Source organism: Sabethes cyaneus, chromosome 2, assembly GCF_943734655.1.
Source record: "Sabethes cyaneus chromosome 2, idSabCyanKW18_F2, whole genome shotgun sequence".
Lineage (NCBI taxonomy): Eukaryota > Metazoa > Arthropoda > Insecta > Diptera > Culicidae > Sabethes > Sabethes cyaneus.
The window spans coordinates 219,620,847-219,643,086 of NC_071354.1; the positions used below are offsets into that span (position 1 = coordinate 219,620,847).

General features: G+C 42.0%; 1 protein-coding gene across 2 annotated transcripts in view; it reads right to left on the bottom strand.

The window, feature by feature from the left end:
- The window catches only part of LOC128738324 (protein windpipe), a 146,595-nt gene extending 124,683 nt beyond the window's left edge, over positions 1 to 21,912 (bottom strand). Inside the window, exon 1 of one of the 2 annotated variants that reach the window (XM_053833372.1) lies at positions 21,788 to 21,912. The gene's annotated coding sequence lies outside the window, so the exon portion shown is untranslated. Of the gene's footprint in view, positions 1 to 17,297; positions 18,711 to 21,787 lie in introns of those variants that run through there. The other variant, XM_053833370.1, reaches the window with a different exon arrangement.
- Positions 21,913 to 22,240: the final 328 nt, after the last annotated feature.

Sequence of the window (22,240 nt, forward strand, 5' to 3'; positions counted from 1 at the left end):
TCAAGCCATTTTTACGGACGTGCGATCAACAACTGACCGAATCTTTGTGCTGTGACAGATCCTCCAATAGTATCATGAATAACATGTTCCAACGCACCACCGTGAAGAGCTATGGCAAATTATGGACGCAAACGGCTTTCCCGGGAAGCTGACAAGACTTATTAAGGCCACGATGGATGGTTTACAGTGTTGTATCGGACGCGTTATCTAGCCCGTTTCAAACATGGTGGTGGTATTTTCTGTCTCCTGTACAACATCGCGTTAGAGAGTGTTATAAAACGTGCGGGTTTTAACATACGGGTCACGATCTTCAATAAATCTAGCGAATTTGACTGTTTCGCTAACGGCATGGACATTGTCGGAAGGACATTCTAGGCGGTTGCTGAGCAGTATACCATACTGAAACATGAAGCAGTTAACGATTAGTGGTGAGTACGTCTAAAATCATGTACCTGTTAGCAGGACCCGAGCGCAATCGAGCTCGCATAGGTAATAGTGTGGTAGTCGACGGGAACGAGTTCGAGGTGGTGGACAAATTTGTATAGCTCGGGTCGATGATGACGTCGGATAACAACTGCAACAGAGAAATAGGCAGACATATTCTTGTCGGAAGTAGTGCTTACTACGGGCACCACAAGACCCCAATGTCTGGTAAGCTTCACCCTCATACCAAATGTACCATGTACAAAACGCAAATAAGGCCGGTCGACCGTGGACAATGCTCGACGGGGACTTGGAAGCACTGGCCGTAGTTGAACGTCATATGCTTGGGACCGATATAGCAAAACGAAACGCAACGGAAGTTAACCTAGAAGTGCCTACAAACGACAACAACGTGGCGACTCCCTATCTCGATGAGATCCGGTGAGAATTTTGTCAGCTGAAGAATAATAGAGCCGTTGGAAAGGACCGACTTCCGGCAGAGCTCTACAAAAATGGTCAAGAATCGCTAGCAACGGCACTTCACTGGATAATTTCAAGGGGCATTACGCCGGTCAACACCACCTATTAAGGTGCTCTCTCAAATTTTATTGCGTCCTCTATCCCCAATAGCAAGAAAATTAGTAAGGCAGTATCAGGCGGGCTTTATCAGGGGGGCCCTGCTACTACGGATCAAATTTTTACTCTCCGACAAATCCTCCAGAAATGTCGAGTGTACAACGTACCCACGCATAATATTCTCGTGCATTTCAGAGCAGCATACGATACAGTTGAACGCGAACTGCTATGACAGATAATGCACGAGTACGGTTTGCCGGGCAAACTGACGCGGCTGTTCAAAGCTACTCTGGAGCAAGTGATGTGCTTCGTGCGGGTTTCAGGGACACTCTCAAGGCCATTCAAACCACGCAGAGGGTTGCGGCAAGGGGATGTCCTGTATGTTATTTATCGCTATTTATCGTATGTTATCGCTATTAAAGCTGTGATCCGGCGAGTGGGCAAATCGGGAAGTACGCAAGAGTACCCAGGTAACCAATATGCATTTTCAATGCAATTCAAGTGCAAGCCAATAGCAGTTAAGCCGCCTTAAATGCTACTTAAATGCTATTTTGGCAAAATATGCGGCTACTTTACTGCTAGCCCTCTTATAGTGCTGACAATGCTTATTTGCAGCTAGTTGCCAACAAGAAGAATTTAAATAGAATTGTGGATACCAATTTACAACAGTTATGCAATCAAAAGGCTGATAAACAGTGACCTGCAGTATAAAACGCCAGGGAAGCTAATAAACGATTGATTTACTGCTTATACTAATGCTTATTGGTTACCTAGGTAGCCAACTTCTAGCCTTCGCTAACGACCTCGACATCATTACTAGAAACCTTGAGACGGCGGAGGCAATCTACGTCAGACTAAAAACGGAGACTAGAAGGATGTGGTTACAAATCAATGCCTACCAAATATATAGTAGGAAGAGGCTCCATAGAAAGCATCGTTTGCCTCCCACGGACAGTGACTATTAACGGCAATGAACTGGAAGTGGTTGATGAGTTCGTATATTTAGGATCTCTGGTCACCACCGACAATAATACAAGTAAGGGGATCCAACGACGCATTCAAGCTGGAAATTGAGCCTACTTTTCCCTCCGCAAGTTTCTTCAATCTGTTAACATACACCGCCGCACAAAGCTGACGATGTACAAAACGCTAATACGTGCATTTGCCGTACTTGAACAAAAAGTGTTGCAGGCTATTTTTGGCGGTGTACAAACGGATAGCGGAGTGTGGCGTAGGCGAATGAACCACGAGTTGCAGCCACTTCTTGAAGAGATTCCCATCGTACTCCTGGCGAAAATTGTAAGACTGTGGTGGGCCGGCCACGTCACAAGGATGCCGGACGACTGTTCAGTGAAATCCGTTCTCGTCAAGAATTCAACCGGCACCAGGAATAGAGGGGCTCAACGTGCACGATGGCTCGACCAGATTGAAGCTGACTTGCGTGTGTCGAGACGTGCAACGAATTGGCGACGAGTAGCCCAAGACCAAGTACAATGGAAAGGAATTCTTAATATGGCAAGAGCCACCTCGGCTCTCGGCTGGTAAATGCAATGCATCATTGAGACCGGCGGTGTGCATGGGAACGGTGTATGGAAAAGAAGGATGAACCACGAGCTGGCGTAATTCATTAAACTGAAAGGGTAAAATGGGCGGGTTATGTTGTGACACTGCTATGCAACAACCCTGCAAAAATGGTGACCTCGAATCCGGCTGATACCAGACGGAGAGGTGTGCAGCGTGCTCGATGGTTAGACCAAGTAATGTAAGACCTGGAAAGCGTGGGACATTCGAAAATTTTGAGATGGACAGCCATGGACCGAGTATGTTGGCGGAATATTGTTGTGCATGTGAAATCCTAAATGTAAATGTATCGTAAATTCGGGTGAATTTGATCACTTACTTGAAAATACTGAAAATATAGAAAACTATTTATTTTCAATGTGCGTCATTGAAAAATTGAAAATAACTCTACTCGGTCGTACTAGAAATTGTCACTTTGTGATTGGTTGGAATAATTTCCAATTATTATCGAACAAGTCTTGATACAAATCAGGATGAACCGAGAAAGTTGATGGAAAGTTCCATTTAATTCTACTATAACAAAGTCACAAGAGAATTAAATGGAATCCTACCCTTTCTCGTTGATGGCTTGAAAACTCCTTATTGAGATGTACCACCAACGGCAACACGAGCGGTGAGTCGGTGACGCAGTCGTGCACGTCTGCAGTTCCCGGTCGGTCATATTCATCGGCTGCTGAGAAATGGAAAGTATGCTGAGCGTGTGTTGGAGCTGCAGCTCTCGATTCGCTGCCGTGATGGAATATCTGGCTGCTGAAGTTCTGGAATTGGCAGAAAATATGCTGCTCGCGAAAACGAAACGATCAGAATTATCGTCACTTGCAGCTGGTCATCCGCAACAACGAAGAGTTGAACAAATTGCTGTCCCGTGTCACCACTGCTCAGAAAAGTGTCTTTCCGAACATCCAAGCTGTTTTGTTGCTGCCCAAGAAGATGGAAAAGATGGCTTCAATTTCCAACATATCACGTCGACAAAATGTTCTTTTAAGGACAAAACATAATCTTCAAGAAGATTTGAGAAATTTTCGCTCACTGATTGTAATTATTCAATTCGATTGATTCTAATACGCTTGTTGCTGCTGGTTGAGTTGGCCGTCTCGGAAGGTACCAAAGCAGCCAACAAATATACCAAGTAAACCAAGTTCAAGTAAATGTGTTCGGTCAAACGTCAAAATGCATAAAACCATGGGTTTAATGAAATGAAGTAGTTTTAGTGACATCTTTTGCATCTTCATATAAGAATTTGTTCGTTCTTCAACAAACGTTGGGTTTTCGGTAATTGATGAAAGCTAGGAAACTTGGAACTTAGGGCTTTTCACTCGGTTTTCTTTAGCAACGCAAATTTATCCACCACCGATGCTACAGTAATAATACGTAGCGTAATTTTTCTTTGACAGCAAAAGGGGAAAGGCTCACTGGTAACTTTGCTCTTTTGTTCAGACTGAAATTGAAATGCTCCATTTTATTTAACGTAGATGATAGAATGAAGGACCATAAAAAATAGGTGTGGCCGATTATTGTCGCTTGCCCTGGTACATAACACGAGGTAAGCCAGCGAACAGCATTGTTCAAACGCTAGCTGAGCTATTGCCAACATCGTTTACCAGGGCAAACGAAAGTCACGCTCGACTCGTGCACGTCTGCAGTTCCCGGTCGGTCGTGTTCATCGGCTGCTGCGGAAAGGAAAGTTAATACCATAATAACACAGGTAACGAGGGAAAAGTTGAATTTTTCGCCTTTGCGGACGACCAACAAGTGACGGAAATAAGTTTTCTGGTCACGGGCGACTTATGCGACTTCCAAAACGTCTGCAGGTTGTTAATGCTTTATTATCAGTGTTCTTTTGTAAGCCGCAGAAAAGTCGCGCAAAATTTTCAACTTTTTGAAAACTCGCGCGTACCGTCCACCGATTACCAGAGGAAAAGCGCTATTCAACGTAGAACCAGATCATAAAGATTTATTTACTGTTTGGTTTAGTGTGACTTGGTTTCGTTTTAATAAAATATATTCAATCAATTCATGGATATAACTCCAAAATCGGTTGAGGATTGAATGTATACAATGTTACTACTTTGATAAACGTTACGTATGTAGCTAGTATACATGAAGAATCGTATTATTACATGCACGGATACATCCTACTATCGCTAGAAAGAGACTTACGTAGTCCTACGTCACCCATGCGGTCGTGTCTTGTGCACAGCCCCTCTGATTTTTTATGTCTTTTTGTCACATTTTTACCATTTTTTCGTCGTACGGTTGGCTGTCAAGACAGCAAAAGATTATTTTTTACTGTCTTTTCGACGTACTTTCGTTGTCTTTTGGTCGTATATTCGTCATCATTTCGTCGTCTTTTTTATAAATTTTGCCATTTTTATGCCACTTTTTTAACGTCTCTTCGTTATTTCTTGTCAAGTTTGATGTTTTCGCAATCTTTTCATAATTTTTTCTTGGCATTTTCATCGTTTTATGCGGTCTTTATGCCGTCCCTTCATAGTCTTTTATTTATTTTTTAGTTCTTTTAGTGTGACCGTGAATCGACCTGTTAAGGTCGAATACGAACGTGAGTAAATTTTCTTAGTATTTTAGCAAAGAAATTGTTAGGATTTTATTTTTATATTTTTCGTGGACTACCAAGAAATTAGTGTTGCATTTTCATAAAAAAAGTTGATTCAAAAGTTATGAAAATTTGAATTAGTGATCTGATATCGTGTGAAGAAAATTCACTTCCCAGCGTATCAACTTAACCTCGTTTTCGTTGTTTTCGTTTTTCGTTTAGTAGCGACAAAACATTTTAAATTTGGGTAGAATGTTTGAACAATTCCAAAGGTTGAGCTAACGTGAACCAATCATAATAAAATGCAAAAAATTACTGATGGCTGAAGATTTGACAGCTAGGATGGTCGTCGCCACTGTTAAAATGTATTTGAGTTGCATTGGCTTGGTTTCATTTGATAAAAAAATATATGTAGGTAATTGTTATCGCGTTCTCGAAAATTTATGTACCTTTCAGTTTGGCTTAAATGTAAACTTATTTTTTTAAGCTGAGTGTACGAAAAACGTTGAATAATAAAAAGTGCATTGATAAAGAACAGTAAATATATCATCAACTAGATAATTCCTGCTCGATAAGATCGTTAGATTCGATCTGATAACGAAACGAAAATGTTGATTGAAGGCCGAACACGAGAAGTGTATAAAATTAATTTTAATAATAAAGCATCCAAAACGACAGAAAATAAAAGAACATCATGATTATTTGTTCTGTCACAATTATTGGCATAAGTAATTTTTTTTGGGTCGTTCTCGGTAGCACAATCACATTTTCGCCATCAACCACAGCTATTCTGTAGCATCCAACAGCGGCGTTACAGCGAGTGACATTTATTTTTATACTTTTGAGAAAGTGGAAAAAGCGGAAAAAAGCGAAAAAAATTATTCTCTGCCTTTTTGCACTATACCATCCTACCTTCCTGCAGCAGCAACCACCAACCTGCCTGGTTGGCTGACTGGCTCTGGTTGGCTGGTCTGTTGCATTTCCATCGGTACCGCCGCCGCTGCCGTGCCGCGGCGGGAGAAGATTTCACTTTCAACACAGCAACGCCATTTTACTGGTTCATCATCGTGGTGGCATTAAGTGACGTTAAGCGCCTTCCGTCGCTGACGGGAGAATTCGATACGATATGCGCGATATCTGTTTGTTTTGACTTTTTCAGGTTTCGTTCTATGCGATTGTGCGACTTGTTGCCATTTGAGCAGGGGGAAGATTTTCCTTATATAAATGTTTTTACGTCGTATTACCATATTATTTGATTGCAGCGCAATTAATTTGTTTCTTCAACAAGTGAGTGACCTTTTTTGATATTCTACAGGCGAACAGATGACGTTAGTAAAGTTGTTGATGCCGTAATCCACAGCATCATGTTGACGCCAATGCCGTCAAAGCACACACCCACCAGCTTATATGTACGGACGGTCATCATACACGTTCGCCGTCTAATAATTTGGTTTCAGAAATAGGAAACCTAACCTCGAAAATGAGTCACAGAGAAACCTCGCAACGAATTCAAAAATCCCCAACTTTAATAGTCCTTTGCCAGCGGTGGTAAACTGGTTCGGCAATATACGGAAAGATAAATCTGTACCGATCATCAAACAACCAACGGTTCTCACCTACTAGGTACGGTTCGGCGGGCGAACTCAACAGCAACATCGGACGATCGATCGGTGCAACAATGACGAATGCGGTTTTTTTGTTTGACCTTTTTTTTTGCTGTTGGAAATTCGAAGAAATATGACTCAGTCGAAAGTGAAGGCAAACAACATGTGGGAAATCGTTACCAAGGTGTGATGGGATTGAATCGTTCCGATGATGTACGAAAGCTGGTGGCAGAAAACCGCAAACCTAATTTTATACAGGCGAGGACATTTGATCCAGCCGAAAGAGATCAAAAGAAGGGAAGAATCGAATGTTGCGAATGCCGATACATTATCAACATCAATGTTACTTTAATACGGAAATATTTAGTAGCTGTGTCACAACCGATTGAACTAAACATTTGCTTTTTGATAAATAAAAGTAACGTGACAAACCGGAAGTTGTTTATTTGTTTCCAAATGAACTCAGCCAACAAGCTGTTTGTTCGTCGCGAAAGTGCTATAAAAACTGTCGATAATTACCGTACAGAGTAAGAGGCTTGCCAAAATTTCAAATTTCATGTCTGCATGTCTGCATGCTTTGCTGTCTACAATTGGCGAAAGGCTGACTTAACCTGCCAATGGTCGTAAGCTGCAGGGTTTTCAAACAGGAAAAACTTATTAACGCTCTGGCGGGTAAATTCCAAACAAATTTCATCACTCAGCATGCGAAAAGTTCGACTCTCTACGCCGAAATGTACCATACGTGACAAAAGTCAGACTTCACGTAAACCGCGAGCGAAATTCGGAATCGCAAAAGGGGGAGCATCTTTTCGGGAACTTTTCGCCAACGGGGCCCCAGCCTCGAAGTCAGGTAGGAAGAAAACGATGATGATAATGAATTAGCCTAATAGATCGGCAAACCGCACACGAAAGGCGTACGACGACCGGAGATTAGGGAAACACACCATGGCCAAGCGCCGGCCGACTGTCGGCCGGCCGGTCAACGCACGCGTCATGCTGCGAAATTAGACGGCACCACCGACCGCACCGGCCCAGGCCGGCTGGTCGAGGCTGTCTGTCATGCCACAGCACAGGCCTTAGCTGGCGTAACCGGCGGCCAACCTGTGACTCGCATCTTGATTATTATCGGTGGGACGGCAAAACGTTTTCGAAGGAGAGAGCGTGCAAAAAAAACACCAGTGGAACCCTCAAATTAGCAAAAACACAAAAAAAACTGAAGCGACGGAATCGGAACGCAGCGAGGCTATATGCCAATTTTGGCGTGGCCAAACCCAGGGAGCAAACTATTTAGAAATGCAACGCCTTTCGACGAAAGATGTGGTGGAGGACTACCGATGAAAGTCATTTGAAAAGTAACTTTTATTGTTTGGCAAATCATGAGACATTGTTCATCAATTTACTCTACATTAAAATTGTTCTTGGGCGAATTCAAATTACAGCGTATATTCGAATGGATTTTTAAAAATCCCTAGATATATAAGTCATTCTACGCGAAGTGTGCAGACCAGCTGTAATCGATTTTCTCGAATTTAACTCTTAAATCTCGAATTGCTTCTACTCCTCGCGATTTAACGGTAATGCGTATTTTTCCGTAAAGGATTTTCACAAGTAACTTTCTTTCTACAGAGGAGTAGTTATCAGGCTACAGAGAAAGGAAAATTTCTAACTGTGCGATTTGCTATTCCACCAGTGCCTTGGAAGAAGGTGACACGGATGCTGGTGTTCACTGCCGTGAACTGGTATTGAAGGAATCCTATTCGCTGGGTGGTTCTTAGAAATCTTGGTAATTATTCGTGGAGCTTTGTTTGTACGTCAGAAACAGTTGACAGGCAAGATTATCTGCTTCTGTTTCGATAGTCATGGCGCTAAAAAGATAATGGGTACGGCCTGGCTTCAATATTCAAAACAGTCATCGTATGAATACCGTTTATGTGGCTCGGATTCCTGACCATTCTGATGTTGCCGGAGATGAACAGGTAGATGTACTTGCAATATCTGGATCAGAAAAGTCATTGAAAAATGAACAGAAAAATTATTATGAACAACTTGAAACAAAGTGGCAAAAGTTTTTTGAAACACTCTTAACACTTCTAGATAGAGTAAAAAGGATCGTTGCACTAGCTCCGTAGTTCGGTTTAGTCTAAAAAGACATTTAAGCCCAGGACTTTGTTTATTTTACTCTCCTCGACCGTATCCATTGTAAGGAACAATTATTGGTGATGACCAGTGTGATTTTCGAGCTCTACGACGGACCAAATGGTCACCTCGAGAATGTCCGAGAATTCAATTCGCAGACTCACCATCTAATTATAGACATCAAAGTTTATCCCATACAGCCCTAGCATTTCTGGCGGCCGACTAAATATAAATAAATAAATAGACTTCAAGGCGGTGTACGGTTCAGTTAAACGAAATGAGCTGTCGTGGATTTTACTTGAGCATGATTTTCCAACAAAATTGATTAGGCTGATATGTGCTGCCCTTGATGGTTCAAAGTCAAGCATCAAAATAGCGGAGGAATGATCAGAGTCGTTTGTGACGTTAGCTGGTTTCGAGCAAGGCGACGGGCAGGCCAAGGAACATTTTTGTTGCATAGCAACTTATCAAACAGTTATTCCATTGGTTTTAGCTATACAATAGCTGAATAAGCTACTATTAAACAAAAATGTTCGTTGGGCAGTTGCTGCACTCAGTTATGCTCACTTATGCATTCGACTATACTGCCTCATAGAAGCAAAATCTATAACAGTCATGTGTGAGGGCGGGGAAGTGAAGCGACCCTCATCTCCTGTGAGCATGATCTCACGCATTTTTATCTGGATGAACTCGGAGGAATCAACCCCGGTCAGCTCAGAGCACATCAAAATTCAACATTTAATTTGATTATCCATGCCGGTCAGTGACTTGATCGAGCGACGGCGCCAATAAGGCGAAAACATTTTAAAATTTACATTAAAATGTCGTGTTCGCACCACAGTCTAGGTGAACGAACGCGCCAAATTTTTAACCTGCACCAACGAACGATTTCCAAAGCAAATGCACTATCGCATTTCACCGAACAAGGAAATAATGAATCATATGGCTGTTCGAGATGCCAAAGCCCCGTGACTTAGCAGTGGTGAATTGACATGAAAAGGTTGGCCGCTCAGCAAGGCTGATATGCTCGGAGCGTGCCAGACTCTCTCATGAGAATATGTCGTTTGTTGACAAACAAGTCCCCACGTGAGGGCCAAAAATGTATGCGCGAGAGGGAGGCTCGACTGACGACGTGAGGTCTGTCGTTAGGCAGAATAGGACGGAACTACCTCAAGAAGGAGGAGTTCTTTAGGGAGAAAAATACTTTTAGCAAGTAAGAAGCGAAGCTGTAAATTAAGTTTTAATAAAAAACGATTCCGATTTGACTCGCCGACCCATCCGGTCGGTTATAGGAAAACGTCTTTTTATTTTTGTAGAAAGAACCATGTACCCTCAGGGGCCTGCATTAATGGTGACAGCGGTGGGAGTATTAGATGGAAAATCGCCGCATCATGGAGTAAGAGATACCAGCATGTGCCTCGCAAAACGTATTTATTATACAATCGATCGTCAACTGATGATGACTTTTCTGGGAGGTGAGAAAGTGCGAGCAATCCAGAACATGATTTTGGACTCGGGAGCTTGCGATAATGTGATCACCACCACCGCTGCACTGCGGCTAAATAGACTGAATGAAATATTTGCAGAGCGGAGTATAAACTGCAATCTTTCTGAATACAGTTCTGCATTATTTTTTTAAATTTCTGTTATTAAATGTGTGTAAACCTTGTCTTCCAGCATAGCCTCTACCATCGGTACAGCTGGAGCTCACCCAACCAGACGGAATCACAAATCGACCGCGTTCTAATAGATGGTCGGCACTTTTCAGACATTATCGACGTCAGAGCCTATCCGGGCGCTAACATTAGTTCGGAGCACTACCTAGTGATGGTAAGGATACGTCAAAAACTATCTGTTGTGAACAACATACGATACCGCCGCCCGCCACGGTATAATCTAGCGCGACTGAAGCACCAGAGGTCGCCGAAAACTACACGTTATCTCTCGAAACCGCGCTGCCGGAAGAGGGTAAGGTGGATGAAGCTCCTCTCGAGGACTGTTAGAATGCCGGGGAAACAACCATTAAGAGCGTAACCGGAGAACGTCTTAGGCCGTGTGGCACCGAATTGACGTAACGAATGGTTTGACAAGAAGTGCCAGCAGATACTGGATCAGAAAAACGCAATACGAGTACAAATGCTACGTAGAGCCACCCCTCAGACTGTGGAGCGATACAAACAGAAGTGGAGATAGCAAACCTGATTCTTCCAGGAGAAGAAGCGTCACCAGGGGAAGAAGGAGTGCGAAGAGCTCGAGCAGCTGTACCGCTTTCACCACACACGGAAGTTCTATCAGAGACTCAAAAAATCGCGCACAAGCTTTGTACCGTGGGCCGAAATGTGCCGAGATAAAGATGGAGGCATCCTGACTGACGACCGTGCGGTGATCGATAGGTGTAAGCAACACTACGATGAACACTTGAATGACGTGCAGGTGAAAGACCATGATAGCGGAGGAAGTGAACACATTGGTGTAGCAAGCAACGAGGATGTGCCTCCCCCATCGATAAGGGAAGTTAAAGAAGCCATCCAGCGGCTGAAGAACAACGGGAGTGGATGATATTGGAGCGAAACTGATTGAAATGGGCTCGGACAAGTTGGCCAGCTGTCAACTGATCAACTGATTGTCAACATTGATCAGGGGGATAAGCTAGATTATGAGAACTACCGAGTGATAACTATCCCGAATGCCGCCTACAAAGTGCTGTCGCAAGTCATGTACCATCGACTATCGCCACTAGCCTATAGATTTGTGGGAAGTTATCAGGCCGACTTCATGGAGGGTCGGTCTACAACGGACCAAATTTTCACCCTGCGGCATCCTCCAGAAGTACCGCGAATTCCGAGTCCCCACGCAACACCTGTTCTTTGATTTAAAAGCCGCACATGATAGTGTAAAGCCAACAAGAGCTACGGAAAATTTTGGACGAAAACGGCTTTCCGGGTTCAGCTTACTAGACTTATCATGGTTACGATGCATGGAATCCAGTGCTGTGTGAGAATCTCGGGTGGATTGTCGGACCCATTCGAAGCTCGCTGGGGACTTTGACAAGGAGATGGTCTTCCTTGTCTACGTATTCAACATTGACAACGCTTGACGGTGTTATCAGACGAGCGGCGATTGAACGGTAGCGCTATTTCATTACCAAATTCTTCCAAAGACATCACTCTTAAAAACTATGCATTTTACGCAATAGAAAAGAATCGCGTTTTGCGCCGTGTGCTACTACAAGAATATGACGAAAAAATAATGAAAAGTGTGCATTTCATTAGGCTATATTTACGATACTAAATTTATTAAAAGTCAATAACGATAATTTTCGTGCATTGATATACGAGTTGGTGTTTGCTGGGTAGACCTGTAATTGTCCTGTACTCTAATAACCGGCTGCGAAGTCTGTCGATAAAGAACTGTCAAGTCTTAAAGACGTCTATAATGCAAGGCTTTGCTTTTTCTGCGGTCTTGTAGAGCAGTTAAACCAGTGGAGATACCCATCTTCTGTGATCGACATGATCAAATGCTACCTTTAAATCAGTGTAGATTACATCAATCTGATGATGCTGGTCCATTGCCCGTAAGCATACTGGTTTGGTGACAGTTCAATCGGAAAGGTGTATCAGTAATAACGTGACGAATGTTATCTTCGAAAGCGTTAATTATCTGCAGATTGTCGGCGTGGACCAGAGACTTGGAATATCCTTACAAAAATAGTCCAATGGTATTTTTATTAAAGTGGAGGAGCGTTTGGTGCGAAGAATGCTAGACTGGATGAAACTGGATGAAGCTGGATGAAATTTCAATATGGGGCCAAAAATATATTAGGTAGTTTAAATGTCAAGTGGGACTTCGTACCAAATGCTCCTCCACTTTAATAAAAATAGAGTTTACGCTTGCCACTAGTCAGAGACAAGTAAGAGAATAAACACACCCGGTGTGGTATGACACCAGCGCGCCTCGACGATTGGCACCCGACAGTTAGCTCCTACCACAATGCAGTCGATAATCGTCTACCTTCTCGGTGGTGGAAGTAAAGAAAAGAGCAATCATACAAAAAATAATTACCATCCGTAGACGGAATGGTTAGACTGGAGCGACTAAATAAGATATGAGACTATCCAATGAGGGTCCTGTGCTAATAGTTCAATTGCCAAAGCACTCGGGCGCCAGCCGAGAAAGTGTGTGTCGGGCTTCCACCCACCAATTAAACTACCCAATGCATTTTTGACCTCATATCAAAATTTTCCCAGTTTCATCCCGTCTACCATTTTTTGCATCAAACGCTCGTCCACTTTAAATAATTAATTCCACAATTAATTAAAAAAGATTTTAGGTTGGCCCGCGAGTCAAAGACAAGTAAAATAAAACAAAAAATCCAATGGCGTTAAATCATACGATCTGAAAGTTTAGAACCATTACAGGAAATTACTCGAGCCCTGAACGCTTCTTTCGGTAAACTAATTGTGGTATGCGTCGTCTTGTTGAAACCACTGCTCCTCTACATTAAAAGTGCTCAAAGGTGGTACAAAACAATAGGTGTTATGGTACTGTAGAAGTTTTCAGTTGGAATTGTTTTGAGGGAAAATAGCCCTCCAGACCACAAATGGCTTTTTGGACCAGCGTCGTAATTCGAGGCCAACTGGGAGGTGATTACTGACCGTGCCCAGTTTTCATCCAATTTCAAGCTTAATTCCATATCCGATTCCAAGTATAAGTCCAATTTAATTCCCGTTTTAAGTCCAATTTGAACCCAATTTAAAGTCCAATTTCTAATCCAATACCATGTCCAATTTCGAGTCCAACTTCAAACTCAGTTTCAACTAAAATTTCAAGTTTAATTTTAAGTTTGATTTCAAGACTTATTTCAAAACCGGTTTGAAGTCCAATTTCGAGTTCAATGTAATTACATTTTAAAGTCCATCTAAAATACACAAACAAAAAAAAACATCACAGCGGAGTTTTTCGAGGTAGGTCTACAGGTCCTCTCAACACTATGATAGACGAGGCTAACGTTGTTCGACAAAAAGTGGCACGGCTAATGGGGGATGAAAAGCTTGAGCGACGTCTTTATGTACCAAACCCGAAGGTCACCTCACTATACTGCCTACCCAAAATCCATAAGAATCCACTGTCTATGCATCCAATTTCGTCAAACATCTGTACACCAGCCGAGAAAATGGCGGCTTGGCTGGTAGATGAGATCAAACGATATCCTGTGACTCACGGCAAGAGTGTAAAAAACTCGATAGAACTTGTAGATCAGATTAAAGACCTCGAGATACGACGCAGTGAGATCATGGTGTCGTTCGATGTCGCTTCTCTGTTCCCCAGTGTACCCGTTGAAGACGCCTTAAAAAGTTTACGTGCACATTTAGAACGAAAACAAGCCCCCTCGAACCACATTGCGGCATATCTTTCTGTGACACAGTTGTGTATGATGCAGAACTTGTTCATGTTTCGCGGGAAGTTTTACTAACAAAACTTTGGCCTTAGCATGGGAAGTAAGCTTTCACCGCTATTAGCTGAAGTATTTATGAGCGATTTTGAGACCGAGGTACAAAAAGACAAAATGTTCCCCCGAGTTTGGAAGCAGTACGTCGACGATGTGTTTGCATTAGTGAAGAAACGCTATTTGTCACAAACGCTCAACCTACTGAACTCTAAACACGATTCGATCAAATTTAGGGTTGAAAAAGAACAAGACGGTACACTCCCGTTTTTAGATCTTCAATCTCAATAAAATAAGACAAAACTTTGAAATTTGGCATCTACCGTAAACCAACTTCAACAGACCGTTTCATAACATCCGACTCCAACCATTTTGGAGCCCAAAAGCAAGCAGCATTTCACTCGATGGCCCACCGTCTTTTCAATACACCGTTGGAGAAAGAAGAGTTTGATGCGGAAAGGGAGAAAATACACAAAATCGCCGAACAGAATGGATATGACAGCAACTTTGTGAACAAAATCCTGCGGAAACATGAACGAAAAAGACACCGACAGAATGCAACCGAGTGACCGTGGTATTTTCTGATCTAAACTTGATAAACTCGAAATTTCGGTAACTTTTACAACATGGCTTGTCTCTTATCTACAGAACCACAAATTGACTGTGAAATAAGGTGCATCTTCATCCAACTGGCTAGGAAATTGCTCAGGAGTACCTCAGGGTAGAAGTCTAGGACCTTTACAGTTTTCGCTGTTAATAAACGATTTATCCCGAATACTACTGCTTTGCATGCGATTATTATATGCTGGTGATTAGAATTTACACAACTACCCGCACTGAAATGGACTGCCTTAGATTAGCATCCCGAAATCTACAATTATTGATTTCTCTCGCAAAAAACAAACATTGATCTTTAACTGCTACATCTGTGGTTAGCATCTGCATCATACTAATGTTGTAACTGATCTCGGCGTGGTGCTAGGTTATCAGCTTACCTTTCGACAGTATTATGATATGACAATTAGCAAAGCTAATCACGAACTGGGGTTCATCATGAGGATTTTGAAGGAGAAACGCTTCGTCCTAAGTGATTGCCACATTACTGTGGAGTAATCTGGACAATTTGCCACCTTATTCGAGGTCTCCTATTCCATTCCGCTAATAGAAGCAATGTTGCAATACGAGCGAGAAGCAAACAATGCCGACCCGTACGCGGGCAAGTCTCAGAGGTATAGCATCCTCTCCACTCACGCAAGCGTGCGATAAACAACCGCTGTTGCTGTGTGCATACAATCTACTACCGATACATTCACAAGCACATAGCCTCGTTGCGTCGTTCTGCGCAGTCCACTCAAAAAACCAACAGCTCGCGAGCTGTCAACAGCCCGCAAGTTAACGTAGTAGGATGTATGGCTGCAGATTTTGCTTTATTTCTTCTTTTCTTCTTCATCTTACGCCCTCGCTTCACTTGCGGGACGAGTGCGAGAGTCTCGATGACGAACGCGAGCGACGATCGTGGCTGATAGCTAAATACACACTCGCAAAAACTCGTCGCTGGGCATGAAAAAATAAGAAAGAGACGCTCGTGCCAGTCTGTTCGTTTGAACAAGTGCGCGCGTGTGAGAGGATCAGCCCACACGTGTGCAGGCTTCGCAACACTGAAAGGAAGCTGTAAAACCTTACTTTTTATTCGGCATTGTGCTGCTGTGAGAGAGGTCAATGCAGAGGTATTTGCCTAATTCATCTTATTGGGCATCGATAACTATGCGAAATCATTTTCAAATCATATACGAAAGACGTCGAAAACATATTAATCACAAACACAAGTGAAGGTCTCACGTCGAAATCGAAATAGGTACATATCGTCAGACAAAATATGGTAGTAGAATTAAGGGATAGCAATATTTTTTTTATCGTTTGTGTCAAGAGATTGACTTTTGCAGCAAACAAAACAATATAAATAGTGCCGAATTAAAGGGGGAACCCTGTCGAACATCAGATATTACTTATACTACTGACAGCAAGATTTCTTCAAAATTTCACTCCATTTTTTCAGTAAATAAGTCCACTTCCGCAGTTTTTCATTTAATCTCAGCTTAGAAAGGCACAAAAATGAAGAACTGATCGTCGAGAGCATAATGTGTATCCGAAATTGAATTCGTCCGATATGGTTGCTTTGCAATCCGATAACAGTTAAAGAACTTGATTCACTATAAGGGCTACATATTTCCAGTTTCCATTTTCAACTACTCAAGTAAATAGCATAGTTCAAAAAATTTAATAGTAAAATCAGTTCATTTATCGCCACAAATAGATGAATATAACTAAATCCAACAACCCATTTATCAGCCCACGAGAAGTAAAACCAAAACTAAAGCGAAAGAATTATAACAATTCTAAATCAACCGAACCTCCAACAAACATATCTTGTCGGTCTCATCACGACACACCTCGACACGGCAGCAAAACAAGGAACGCTGAAATAATTAATTAGGCTATGTTTTGTGTCTGGGCGATTTTTTAGACTTAAACTATTTATCTACTTGCTAGTTGCTCAGGTTTTTGTTCGCTTCGTACCATGTTTTTCTGCCTCGACTAGCAATAATGATGGGTTCAGCATTTTCGATACTGTTTCCTATACTTTATAAAGTTGTGTGGTTTGTATGGGATTGTAGTTTCTGTCAAAGTAAACCATACGGATTCTCATCTAAATAAGTAACACCCTAATCGGATAGCTGCAATAAATCAACCAAGACGAAACCCGAAAACGAACATTCCCTCCGCATGCAGCCAACCAGAATTTGACAATCCTAGCACGTGTATCGGCCGCCACCCAACCGCACTTCTGCTGCTGCAGTTAAACGAGAACCCACCTACCAAAGGTGATTCTTCAAATGTCTTTCTGGTGTTGTTTAAAAATAAACTCAAAAATCTAATATCTACAAAACCGTCAAACAGTGCATAATTAAATATTCACCTTTTTCTTCCGCCGTTCGTCAGGGGTCGTGTGTAAGCCAGCAGCTGTGGAAGGTGGAGCTGTGCAGCCTGCAGGAGTGTCTCGTTTCAAGATGTCTCTTGCTTAAATTTCCAATTTTCTCGAGAACTGTCCTTACTCTGCAGTTGTCATCGTGGGAAGTCTTGTTTGTTCAGCTTTGCTCCCTTTGTTATTAAGTTGCACCAATTCCTGACAATTCTAACAAACTTTCTTTGATGCTAATCAGCGCAAAATCTACAGTCTAATCACAAATCAGATTCAATTTTCAAACATTCACTACTTAGAAAAATGATTCACCACAGTTTTCAACCACTTTGCAGGAAAAAAAACAATCAAATGAGGTCGATGGGATTTTCCAACCTTGGGGAGAAGGGTTTTTCACTGCGAAACCATCGAACACCGCACACGTTCAAGGTTAATGAACCATCCGCAAAACCTTCACATTGAATCAAAAGTACACGCGGAATTGACCGAGACCTTGATAGAAACAAAAAAAAACTCCGCGCATCCACATTAACAAAAACTCACACACCGGGTTATTTTTCTTTTTGGCAATAAGCACCGAACAACACAGGCGATCCGTCCGGCTTCTCACTCGCGCATATTCGCGCGTTAGAAACGAGAATGAAAATCACTAAAATAAATCCAAGCTGTATATCAGAAAGCACTCGCGCATAACCATGCAGATTTAGGCAGCAACAAAAAAGAATCTTTCAAGTTACTCGTACTGCCCGATATCTTCTAGCTGCTCACTCTTATTTCCCACTTTAGCGTGCGGTAGAGAACTGCGTAGGTTCGGAAACTCACGTCAACCGCGATCGAACGTTGAATGAACCGTTTTGCGCTCTCTTGTGACCGGTCAGCAGCAGCCGCAGCATCCGACAAAAACGACTAGTTTATTTTTCATGTCCAACGATCGGGCGATCCCTTTTTGGGATCGGGGTGCAATCGCTCTTCACGACTCTCCTACTGAATCTCTCAAGCTCAAACACTACAGGCAAGAGGCAACCAAGCATCGGTATAGTATAGGTACTTGTTCACTCTCTCTCTCGGCCTTAACTATTTTTTTTTCAGTTAACTTTTCTAAACTGCCGGCGATAAACAAACTGTTTACGCTGCCGAAGCTTCCCTAATTTCCACATTAACACTTGGCTATTATGTGGCCTCATAAATAAACATGATAACACCGAACATCACTTGGTGCATCCACTTAGGAAGTACAATCGACATCGCACCGCACCGATGCGTTGTTATTGGTGTTACGTTGCTCGATTCTGTGAACGTGCTCCGGCCGGCAGTATGGCTAAATGCCGGCAAAGGAGAACACAGCCCGTACCGTGTAAATATCAGCGAACGAACCAACAGCGGACGGATGACGTGCGCCACAAGGAAAAACCAACTTTTCTCGGTGAAGGTTTCCGATCGACTGAACGACTTATCCGTCTGTTCGTTCCACAACCAGGCCAGCAGCAGCAGGCTACGCGCGTCACAAACTATTGGCTATGGCGTTGTTGCTGCTGCTGGCTAGCCGCCGGTCACTGGACGGGTCAGCCTTAGAGCAATCAACCTTTCGGCAAGCAGGCACACCTGGAAACCGTCGGCAAGAAGTATGGGAATAGGTTGCTGAATCAGACAAATCTCCTTTTCAAGTTCAGCCGACCATCACAGTAGAGAGTTAATGTGTCATAACAGCGCAGTTATATTAAGCTGGTTCGCCGTTTTTAACGTGGAACCGGTTCTATCTTATCTATTACATAAGTGCCATCCATGAATTGGATGCTATATTTTAATTAACGTAATTTGCTCAAGCCTTCTAGCTGGCCTTGAGGAAGGATGCTGCATAATGGAAGCCCTATCCATGCAATTATTCTGTTCACTTACAGTACGCTTAGGCATGTTGAAAGAAATAAGTAATTTATTCTAAACATTTGTGAGTTGTACATTATAAAAGATTCGTACAACATACTTTGTAAAAATTATAAAAAATAATTAAATGTTTTAATTTGATGCCTTTTCTTCCGTAGTAGTTTAACCAATCCGATAAGACAAAAAAATGTTGCCAGTTTAAAAAGTTTCGTGTAAATCAATAATTTTACTACATGCTTTCTGATAACAAGATTATAGTTTTAGTTCATGAAAAGATGTTGTATTAGTAAAATTTGCAGTTTTACGGGTATGTAAAAAAATATCTCGGTTTACTGACTTGATACTGACTGCATATGACAGACAGATAAAAAAAACTTTTTTCGTCACTGAGCCAATTTCAGAAAGATCATACAGTGTGACACATATGTATTCGAACAAAAACAAAGTCATATATTTTTATAAATAAAGGCTGAATTCCGAATTTTACTCTTAGAAGTAGTTTACCCACAGATACAGGACGCAACAAACAATCATTAGAGTAGGGCGGGGCATAAGTGCGATGTTTGAAGTTGTCAATTTTCGTTAGATATAAAGAAGGACAACAACATAATATATTTTATAGTAATGCAGTAACTCAATGTCTTCACATTCAACTATAAATCATCTGCGGTAATAGTGTTTTGCAAAATAAATTCTTCTTTCTTCTGATCAAGTGCAGATTCACACTTTTACCCCACTAGCGGGGCAAAAGTGCGAATACCGCGGGGCAAAAGTTCAAAGCTAAAATCCATGAAATTAGCCCAGCAGTAGCTAACAAAACCATATTATCTTCAATCTGCGTTATGTTTCGGTAAGGAATATTCTCTAATCGCACCTTTTCTGTTTTGCGCTGATGTATTGCAGCCTCCGTTAGATCGAAACTTTTCCAAACGTTTGTTTTTTGTTTCATCAGCGGAAACACATTGTTTTTCTTCGACCAACATCTGTAGAGCACACAGTTTTCTGCGGATCTTTCATTTCTGGTATCTGAAATACAGTGCCTTAAAACTGTATATAATCACCTTTGCATTTTTGTTTCGTCCATGAATCGCACTTTTGCCCCGTCCGTGGATCAGAACTTTTACCCCGCTAGGTGCTTGACGGGGTTAGATTAAATTACGGAAAAACGAAATATATTTTGTAAATTATTTTCGCCGTATTTTCAAAACAGATATGTGAGTGATGTAAAACACTACTACAAATTTTCAACAAGTAATATCGTCCTGTTGATATCGTATTTGCCGTATAACGAAAAATTACATCAAAATCTCCCTAAAATAACATTTGCACATAACTAAGCAACTATGCTTCGTAAGCAACCAAAGTTTACGTTAGATTCAAGCTGTCAAAGTAGTCACCCATCCATGTCAATGTAGAAAATTTACTCGGAATCTGCACCGATAAATCATTAAATCGCACTTTTACCCGCATCGCACTTTTACCCCTCCTTACTCTACTCTATTGAATCGCCTTTTGCCTGGATAACACGCTTCAAACGCTTTTTAAAGTCGTTACAGGCGGCACGCACTTCTTCCACTGCAGGTACCCCATTCACAAAAATCTAATGGGTTCAAACCAGGAGAACTTGAAGGCCATTCCTTTTTCGATATGAAATCCGTCAGATTGGTTTTGCACCACTTCTTCACAAGATTAGCAGTGTGGCTGGAGATCCATCCTGTTTAAAGCCGTGATCTTCATCACCATACATTCCTCGAACGTAATGTATCAAATATTGTTCTAAGACCATTTCTAGATAGTGTTTTGCATTAACTTTCACACCCTTGTCAATAAATACAAGAGGTAGTTTCTTTGAAATGCCTCCCCACATCATGACCAGTGATGAATTTTAGTATCGCAATATATTCCGTTTGTGCTTTGGAACGTCCGTGATCGAAACCGACCACAACCGATTATTTGGAGCATAATGCAGGGTTTGAAGAACAAACAACGTCTCATCAGAAAAGATCACTGCTGAAACACCGTGCCGACAAAGCAGCAATTTGCGTCTTTCCTGCCGTTTTTGTTTTATTGCTCCCGTTAATCCATAGATTTTACCTTTTTTGAATACTTTCATATCCAGATCCATTTTCAAAATTCGAGGAAGAGTTTCCCTTTTGATATTTAGCTGAACTGACATTTCCCGTGCGGACCGGTCGCAACTGCGACGAATTCATCCTCGAACAACCTTTTTGACCTCTCCAGTTCCAATACTTTGTTTTCTTCCGGTTTTTTTACGGTTTTCAACAGATCCCGTCTCGACAAACCAATCCACTTTTTATGCCGTGAGGTCACGAAAACTAGTGCCGCATGTAGCACCGTTTGACAATTTATTTATTATCAACGACCGTAACTCAAACTCTGGTACCTGCACACCAAACGAGACACAATACGAAAATGAAACTACGACAAGTAAGACTTAAGTCATGAAAGACCACTCACACATGGTTTTAGTTTGATTGTATTAATTGTATATGCCGCAGCAAGCATAAAATGATTTTTGTTCGAATATATATGTGTCACACTCGTTACGTACGAACTGGGTGATGGTGGGGCCACACTATACTCACCAGCTTTTACAGAGTCGTTTCATGGGGTCTCCGGGAGATTTTTCTTGGGCAAACTTTCAACCCTTTTGTACGTCTGGTCACTGGGCATGTTCGAAGCGAACTTTTAAATATTACGTAGAGAACAACTGAACCTAATGGACTTTCATTACCATTTTTGATAACACAAAACAGCTTGGTTAGGCAGACCATACACTTTTTTTATTTCTTTTGATAAGGGAGGGGGGGGGTAACTTTGCATGCATCAAAGACGCTTACTTGTAGCACTTTTTTTGTTTTGTTTCGTATATCACTGTTCGGTATCGTTGCGGCCGGGACGAACGGTGGTCGACTTGCAGGCAGGAACCAGGAACGGGACCGGAACTGACGACTGGAACGGGAACTGACAATCACGACGGCAGGAACGACGGGAACGGGTCTAACGATGGGCACTGGCACTGAGCAGGCACGGGCACG